The sequence below is a fragment of the Notolepis coatsorum genome (genome assembly GCF_963971535.1).
Source record: "Notolepis coatsorum genome assembly, chromosome: 5".
Classification (NCBI taxonomy): Eukaryota; Metazoa; Chordata; class Actinopteri; order Aulopiformes; family Paralepididae; genus Notolepis; species Notolepis coatsorum.
Window position 1 is genome coordinate 186915444 of NC_140169.1, and position 10173 is coordinate 186925616.

Sequence of the window (10173 nt, forward strand, 5' to 3'; positions counted from 1 at the left end):
TGTTGACCTTATACCAAATGTTGTTGTTTACATACTTGTTTACAAACTGTACAATGACCACATGCAGAATCTCGTGTTTAAAAAACAATCTCTCTTGTCTTTATAGAAAGGTTGCTTTACTACAGAGTCAATTGAGCTTACGGCCAGCTGTACATATCATCAGGCCACAGATATAGCGCTCGGCTAGACCACTGCGCATGCTCCAGCATCCTGCTTTGAACAGGAGTACACTGAGGACAAAAGGTGCTGACGTCAGACGACGCCAGTCAACGGCTGCCAAAAAGACACACAAGGAGGGGAAGACGTGCGTTTACTTCTGGTTACTCTGTTACCATGGCGAGAGAGATTTACACGTTGCATTAACATAAATATTTCATTATCCAGATGAGATACAGATACAGATTGCATGTTAACACCAGGTGTAAATAGGGTCAGAGTGGGAAGCCGATCGAGAGATTATCAAGGTATCAGGAAATTCAAATTACCTGCTCGCTGTGGTTCTGTGAAATTGAGTGAGGGTAGAGCTACGTGTCATCGTGACATATAGCTCTACCATTATGTATTAGCACCTCCAATGTTTCTGGGCAGAGAGGGCTTTGGCCGGCCACACAGAGAGAATCAATCAGTTGTGCCTCAATCTGGTAAATGAGTTTAATGTTGGTTTGTGGTGCAATTTCCCAAAGCGCCAAGGCCCACAGTGGTCTTAATGCAAGCCGGGTGTTCAAGGGGAACAGGTTCATATTTGACTTGTGGTTTAGGGGTTATTCGTGATTAGGAAGCACACGTCACTGACATCAAACATAATTTGATTATCCCGGGCCTGAGGAGAATGAACCCATTCACTTCCATTTTGAAGTCTGTTTAACCAGGTTATAGGTTGACCGCTGCCCCATGCCAGCACTGGCACATGGCTGACCAATGTGTTCAGAGAGGATAGTGTGTGAAACTATGCAAGGTTAAATTAATATGTGCTCTTTCATTCCAGATACGTCTGCATAGTGAATTTGAAACATAATTTTTCTTGAGACAGCTAATAATTTTGATTCACAATCAGATTTAGTTACCATTTATTCACCGGTTTGTGACGTTTTACAGTATGACGGTGTGGCATTTACTTTCATGGCCTTTTGTTAACACTTCCCTCCTCCCTGTACCCTCCTCCCTCACCCCTCTCCTGGTCATCCCTCCCCCACGCCCTTTCATCCCAGATAGTTTATAAAGTGACCCCACAGAGAGAAAGGGGTGCTTGACCCAATTCTCCTGGCCAGAGAACATCAAGTCCTCTACCAAACTCCTGGCCGAAATTGTATTTGATTTACCAATACATTTGTATCAACCAAGATGATTTGATCACGTGCATAATTATTAACCTCTCCGGTTCCACCACAACAGACACACATGGCACAATGTTGACAGGACTACACACAGGTGGAGCACACAAGTAACCCAAAGCAACTCCCACACCTCAGATTACATTCTACAGTAAGTTCTGTCATGGGAATACCAATAGACTGATCAGCATTCAACAACAACAACAACAACAACAACAACAAAAAGCCAGGCTACGGCAGTCTGTTAAACAATCTAACAGTACACTTGATAAGCTGCAAGTGTGGAGGGTGTAGTCCATCCCCACAGTGGGAGCCCAAAATAATTCCAAAATTAGTCTCCGCCACCTCTAATTGCTTATTTGAGACCGGCCGTGTGACGCTGCAGGTTTTTAAAGTAGCCGGAATCCATTTCGGTGTGTTTGACTGGCGGTTCAAAAGGTTCTTCCCAAAGATCATCTGGAATCTTGGATGACCCAGAGAAGTTCCACTCCAATTGGTTTGCGGTGGAATTAATGATTAACAGTCGCTAGTGATGACGGGGTCTGTCTGACCTCTGACCTTTCCGCACGGCTGTATTTGCGGCAGCAGTTAAGCACCAGGCTTTAGCATCACCATGGCTCGGGCCATGCCCAGACAGCTGCACCCTTATCCCCAGGCCTTAGCAGCCGAGTTGGTGGCCTCTATCCAGGGGCCGGAGACTGGGGGGGGGGGGGGGGGGTGTCTGTGGGTCATTGGAATGGGGGCAAGCAGTGAAGGCCAAGAGCTGAGGGTAGGGAATGGGGGCCAAGAATTAAGGGCCGGGTCAGCCTTTGGCATCATTTCAATGGGCTGAGAAACAGTTTTGGCAACACAATGTGTCCCTTGAGGTACTAATGTTTGCCTGCCTACTCCAGCGCTCAAGACTGGGGACTCAGTGTTGTTGACTGTATCTTTGGCAGTGGGAACATCAGGAACGGAAGTGATATATTCAAGTTTCTTAATAGTTTACTAACTGACTCACTAATGATATTGTCTAATAATTATAAAAAAAAAAACTATATTAAAGGGTATTGCCTGTATAAAGACAAACGTCTGCTATTGAGGCACATTGTCTGATGGCCATGAGACGATTCTTCAGTTTAACAAGGTGAGGCAGAATAATCCAATTAAATTGGGCTGTGTCTCCAAAAAGAGTGTCATCTGACATTGCTTCCTCTCCGATCACGGCTTCCTGTTTCAAATCCCGACCTCGCACCCCCCTAGCTAATGCTCCCTCAAACAGACATTCAATCCAGTGGCGTTGAGAGTTTTTTTTTGTGTAATAAGCTCTGTGATATTTCCAAACAAGGTGATATCATTTCAAAGATTAGTTGATCCTCACAACATTCACTCAGTACAAAATGTGTACATCAAACAAAATACTTAGATATATTATATTACCATAATCTTTATTCTAAGAATATTATAAGATTATAATAATCTAGATTATCATGATCCCACCACAATTTGCCACCAGGCTCAGCAACCTGGACTGAACTCCAAAAAAGAGGGTTAAGTAAAAGCAATCAGCAGGAAAAATGAATGGGAGGCTATTGATGGCCTCACCAAAAGTCAACAACATGATGAACATGACGAAACTGTTATATGTGCACATCTACAATCAACTGCTTAAATGTGCAATAGATAAAAGATGTATGTAGAGTAATTTTTTTACATTTTGTCATTTAGCTGACGCTTTTATCCAAAGCGACTTACAAGTTATGTACAACAGGTCAGCAGGAAGGGTACAACTCTTTCAGCTGAGTAACAATGTTCCTCAAACAGTGTTGAAACTTGGGTGCTACAGTCTTGAGTGCATAGTAGTAAAGACATATTAGCATAGTAGGTAGTAATATAGGCAAGGAACATTATTTAGTTTTATTTATTGAAAACCTTTATTTATCCCAGAGGGGAGATGCAGATGTCCATCACAGCATCAACAGCTATTTAAAACAATTAATACAATACATACAATGAATTAATATGTGTTAAAAACAAAGACGGACATAATAAGTAGAGCTAAAATAGAGCTAAAATAGAGCTTAAAAAAGTGGTGAAGGGAAAAGAAAAAATAGTCTATTCCGATTGTTATTACAGTCCACATATCAGATCCTCTATCTGCCCGAAGCGCTATATTGTATGTCGGGCGGGGAAAGGGGGGGGGGGATAAGTCTGTGGCTAAACATGGACCGCATTGCGGTCAGCTCATCATGGAGGGGGTGGCAGGGGTTCTCAAGGATAGCGTACAGCTTCCTCCTCGTCCTCCCCTCTGCCACCACCTCCAGACTGTCCAGGTCAGCTCCCACCACAGAGCTCACTTTCTTAACCAGTTTATTTATTTTGTCTGTGTTGGTGTTTCCCCCCCCCCAGCATACCACAGCGAAAAAGAGGGCACTAGCCACCACAGACTGGTAGAACATCTGCAGCAGTTTGCTGGAGACATTGAAATACCTGCTCCCTCTCAGGAAGAACAGTCTGCTCTGTCCTTTCCTGTAGAGGGCCTCGGTGTCCGTCCAGTCCAGTTTATTATTCATGAGAACACCCAAGAATTTATAATTCTCCACCATCTCCACCTCCACCCCCCCGGATGGTGATGGGCGTTGGGGGCTTCCTCTTCCTCCGCCGATGGTCCACAACCCTCTCCTTTGTCTTACTGATGTTGAGCTGTAGGTGGTTTTCGTTGCTCCACTCTGTGAAGCTCTCCACCACAGCTCTGTACTCCTCCTCGTTGTCGTTGGTGATGTATCAAAGGTGTAGTGGCAAAGTGCATGATAGTAGAAGAAGGTTTATTTTTTCTTAATTTCAGATATTGATTGAAGAAATGTGTTTTTAGTTGATGTGTAAAGGGGTGTGTAGTTAGAGACCATTGACCGGAGGTAGGCAGGGGCCGTTCCCTTCGCTGCACAATATGCAAGGTCAAGGACCTTAAAGCAGATGGGGAGCCAGTGCAGCTCTCTAAGAAGTGGGGTAACATGGGCTGATTTTGGAGATCAGGCGGGCCGCTGCATTCTGTATGAGTTGAAGTGGCTTGGTGGCAGTAGTCGGTAGACCAGCTAGCAGTGCATTGCAGTAGTCGAGGTGAGACATGACTGTTGATTGCACAAGGAGTTGAGTGGCTTCTTTTGTCACGAAGGGGCGGATCCTTCTGACGTTGCTCTGGAGGAATCTGCAGGTTCTGGTTGTTGCGGCGATGTGAACGGAGAAGTTCAGCCAGTCGTCAAGGACTACACCTAGGTTCTTGGTGGTCGGGGACGAAGCCACGGCTACATTCTCCACTGTGATGGAAAGGTCGGTCAGCTGGGAGGATTTGGCCAGCAGGTGAAGTAACTGAAGTTTTGCTTAGGTTCAGTTTGAGGTGGTTGGTCATCATCCAGGCGAAAATGTCAGACAGGCAGGCCGAGATCTGCTCAGAGACTTGGATATCTGAGGAAAGGAGAGGAAGAATTGAGTGTCATCAGCATAGCAGTGATACGAATAGGCATGACACGTGATAATGTTACCCAGAGATTTCACTGTTTACATGTTGCATGCATGTATCCTCTCTCCACTTCCCATGTCCCCATGTTGAATGCACCTGATTGGATAAATGACATGCTGGTGCTCTAGTGCGACATCTAGTGGCTGAATGTTATCTATTATATAGCATCTTTAAATGGGGAACTATTTTACTATTTCTTTCACTATGGGCAATTTTACACAATTCCTGTGAGTTTATGGAACACATCTGTAATATTTTTTTAATTTTTTTAACTCATTGTTTTGTATTTTTAATCAAGTACTCAAAAACAGCATTTTTCTACCTCAAAATTTTAAGCCGTTTTGAGGCTGGGCTCCGCCCATACTCTGAATGCGATTTGAGAGAGAGAGAGAGAGAGAGAGAGAGAGAGAGAGAGAGAGAGAGAGAGAGAGAGAGAGAGAGAGAGAGAGAGAGAGAGAGAGAGAGAGAGAGAGTTTAGTTTAGTTAGGAAGTTTATTTTATTTTCCCCCCATGTCTGCTTTTTTTGCAGCACCACAAACATGGGAACTCTCTAACTCCCCCCCCCCCTTCCCCCCCCCCCCCTTCCCTCCCCCATCTCTCTGAGTGCCCGTCTCCTAGCGCTGACTAAGGTGATGGATGCCTCGGGGTCTTGGCCAAGATTGCAGTGACTGCTCTACATGCACCACCGAGGCCTTGGATCAGTTACTTACCATCGTCTGTCCGTGGTCCTGTCAACTGATGTGTCAACGCAGTTTCATTGCTGGGTTAAGTACTTCTATTCTATTCACATAATATGCTTACTTCATATATCTACTCTATTCACATATATGCTTACCACTTGTATCTATTGCTATGTCCGCCCACTACAATCACATGAGCTGTCTAACGCCTGTCCCGTCTTTCTGTCCCCCTGTGAGTTGCTGTCCTGGAGTGCTGACCGGAGTGTCGGACGTCCCGTGATGAAGGCCGGGAGGATGCGACCCTCTCTGCGTGCCCTCCTGTCTCCGGAGGTCTCGTAGTGGAGACCGGAGTGCCGGACATCCCGCTATGATGTCGGGGAGTTCGCGACCCTCTCTGCGCCGCCCCCTATCTCCCTGTCTCCGGCTGTCCCTGAGCAATGACCGGAGTGTTGAATGTCCCGTGATTAAGACGGGGAGGACGCGACCCTCTTTGCGCCGCCCCTGTGCCTCAAATAGATTCGCTATCAGCTCTATCTTCAATCTTTCAAAATGTTCAGTTGCTATCGCTATCAGCTCTATCTTTAATCTTTCAAAATGTTCAGTTGCTATTGCATGCACTCATCTGTGTTTCACTACACACTTGAGTGCATGCTTACCAACTGTTAGTCTGCAACACTACTATCACCGACATCTAAGAAGGGAGATCCCCCCTTGAATGGCCCTTCTAAGGTTTCTCTCCTCCACACTGCCTGTGGAGCATTTTTCCCTATTGTTAGGTTTTAGTGAGTTTTTCCTTACCTTCGCGTGGGGTATGTCTGGGAGTGCTTGCATTCTTTCATTTATTTGCATTTATTTTAAATTTGTTGGACCTTATGGTGTTCTTGTCCTGTTCTTGACTTATTGTTATGTTTTCTTCTTGACTTGTTTAAAGAAGACTTGTACGGCCCATGGGGACATTAACGTGTGTTGTCGGGCCTTATAAATAAATTTGATTTGATTTAGAGAGAGAGAGAGAGAGAGAGAGAGAGAGAGAGAGAGAGAGAGAGAGAGAGAGAGAGAGAGAGAGAGAGAGAGAGAGAGAGAGAGAGAGAGAGAGAGAGAGAGATTGACGCGCAGGGGCCAAGCGGTCTCTCTTAATGAGTAATACAGGTGGCTGGCAGTTGGCTAAAAGCATAGATGCATAGCTGGCAGTTGGCTACAAGCATAGATGCATAGCTGGCAGTTGGCTACAAGCATAGATGCATAGCTGGCAGTTGGCAGTTGGCTACAAGCATAGATGCATATAGCTGGCAGTTGGCAGTTGGCAGTTGGCTACAAGCATAGATGCATAGCTGGCAGTTGGCTACAAGCATAGATGGGGCGGGCGTTATTATGCAGATGAGAAACCTCTGACGTTACAGATACGCTAAATTTCAGATGACTCACTTGAGTGAGGGACAATATTGTGAGATGAGAATTGGAAGAATGCGCCAAATTGAGAATTAGAGACATAGATCCTATTAATATAAGTCCACATAGCTAGAAAATAATGCTAAATACTGGAAAAGGCCATTTATAAGATAGTTCCCCTTTAAATATCAGGAAAGTAAATTTCAATATTGTAAATAAAATATTTTATCAAAACTAACCAATAACTCTATGACTTTCTTTGCTCTCAGGTCTGCATATTTATTCCAGAGCTGATGACGGAAGTAGCCAAAAAGCGAAACGTCTCGCTTCTTCTGGTCTCAGAATCCACGCTGTGTCAGTGGGTCCTCAACGTTCTGCCAGGCAAACCACAGGTGGTGTTGGGCGGTTCTTCTTCAACCATCACCCTCAACATGGCTGCTCCCCAAGGTTGCCTTCTGAGCCCCCTCCTGTACTGAGCCCCCTCCTGTACTATGTTCACACAGGCGGCACGGTGGCACAGTGGTTAGCACTGCTGCCTCACAGCAAGAAGGTCCTGGGTTCGAACCCCAGCAGGGGGCCTTTCTGTGTGGAGTTTGCATGTTCTCCCCTGTGTTCCCGTGGGTTTCCTCCAGGTACTCTGGTTTCCCCCCACACCATAAAGACATGCATGGTAGGCAGGGACTACAGATGAAAACTAGCTCATTAGCTAATTCTGGCACATTTACATTGATGTGGAAACTGAAGATGTTGATTAATGTGCACTGTCCCTGGGTAAAGAATAAATAAACTTAACTTAAAGGAAAACTCCAACATTTTGGGAAATTAGCTTATTTGCCATCTACCCTGTAGTTAGACAAGAAGATGCATACCTTTTTCTTCTCTGTGCATGCAGTAGGAGTAGGAAGACGTTGGGAACTAGGCTAATGGAGGAACCTACTTCCAGTGACTGACGCTAAGCTAGGCTAACAGTGCGCGTCTTCCTACTCCTACTGCATGCACAGAGAAGAAAAAGGTATATATCTTAACACTGCAACATTTTGGGAACCCTGGAGTTAGACAAGAAGATGCATACCTTTTTCTTCTCTGTGCATGCAGTAGGAGTAGGAAGACGTTTGGAACTAGGCTAATGGAGGAACCTACTTCCAGTGACTGACGCTAAGCTAGGCTAACGGTGCGTGTCTTCCTACTCCTACTGCATGCACAGAAAAGAAAAAGGTATGCATCTTCTTGTCTAACTCCAGGGTAGATGCCAAATAACCTAATTTCCCAAAATGTTGGAGTTTTCCTTTAACTTAAACACACATGACTGTGTGGCCGTGCATGGCTCCCAGAACCTGGCACTGTGGTGGTGCCAAGAAAACAACCTCTCCCAGACCACCAGCAAGATAAAGAAAAAAACAGGAGAGGAACTACAGTACAACCCACTCAGGATCAATGGGGCTCTAGTGGAGAGGGTGAGTACCTTGGCACACACATCAGCAGCACGTCTACTTCCACAGAAGCCTGGGGGGCTGGCAGAAGAAGCATTTCACTGTCGTTGTGTGATGTGTGCATGACAAATAAAGGCGTTGACTCTGAGATTGCCTGCCAGCTCTCCAATTATCAGAAATTGACAAGTGTCTTGGTTATGATGTTATCTGAGATTCAGTTGTGCCTTGTACCTTTTAGAGCTCAAAGGCCTGCTCCAACGACAGGGGCGGAGCTAGGGGGTGGCTACCTGGGCTCAAGCCCCGGATGTATTCTGAAAAGCCCCGAATCTATTTAAAAAAAAAATAATTTTTTTTTTTTTTTTTTTACAATTCATCATTGTTACATGAAAATATGTTTGCACCAGATTTAGCAGAAGCTAATTTCCATCTGTGGTCTATCCAGCTGCTAACTGTATTTGAGTGAGTTAAGTCTTAGTGTTATGGTAGACTCAGACCTAAGCTTTAAATCACAATCAACAAGTTGACAAAAACGTAATTCTTCCACCTTAGAAACATAGCTAAAGTACGGCCATTTATAAATCAAAAGGACGCTGAAAACCAGATCCATGCATTTATCTCAAGCCAACTCGACTACTGTAATGCACTGCTTACCGGCCTCCCGAAAAAATACGATGATAACAATTTTATTGCAATGCACTATTGCATTATTTTATTCTATTTTACTAACTATTTTATTGCACTGCACTATTTTACTTTGTATCAGTGAATCATAGACGCCTGGCCATAAGAGCATTCGGAGCATCTCTGCTCTCCCACTATTGAACTTGGGGGAGCAAAGGTATGATCTTGCTCCACCACTTTTTGATTATATGAAAAATATGATATATCCCCCCCCAATATATAAATCTAACCATAACTACGTTATGGTTAACTGAGTTTTATAGTGAAAAGAGCAGCTTTATTGGTCAAGATTGAAGGCTCTATATTGCAGGAAATTGCACGTACAGGTTCATTAAATTAAAAAAATATCTGTCGTGGCGGGGGTCGTTCCGGACCCCCTCCAAACCACCCATTGCCTGCCCAAAAAATAATAATAATAATAATAATAATAAAAAAAAAAAAAAAGTAAAAAAAAAAAAAGGGGGCCCATCTGGGCTAAGCCCCGGATCTCCTACAATCCTAAATCCGCCCCTGTCCAACGATAGGCCTCAAACTATAGGCCTGTATAGAGCTCACAGTCCTGCTACAATTATAGGCCTGTAGAGAGCTCAAAGGCCTGCTGCAACTCTTGGCCTATATATAGCTCAAAGGCCTGCTGCAACTATAGGCCTGTATATACAGTAGCTCAAAGGCCTGCTGCAACTATAGGCCTATATATACAGTAGCTCAAAGGCCTGCTGCAACTATAGGCCTATATATACAGTAGCTCAAAGGCCTGCTGCAACTATAGGCCTATATATACAGTAGCTCAAAGGCCTGCTGCAACTATAGGCCTATATATACAGTAGCTCAAAGGCCTGCTGCAACTATAGGCCTGTATATACAGTAGCTCAAAGGCCTGCTGCAACTGTATATAGACCTGTTCGCTGTATATACGTCAGACTCAGTGTGCGCGCGCATCCCTGGAGTAGAAAGGAGCGTAATCCTGGTCAGAACAACGGGGCAGACTACAATATATTTGCATTTGTTAGCCATGCTAGCGATCTAAACAATCAATCCATGCCAAAGCTAGATATGTAGAAAGTGAAAGACTCACACTCACAGCCATGCTGATTTGTCAAAATGACATCCAGCCGTTTTCGTTTGAAAAAACTTTTAGTCAGGGGAGTGCCATGGTTTCTCCATAG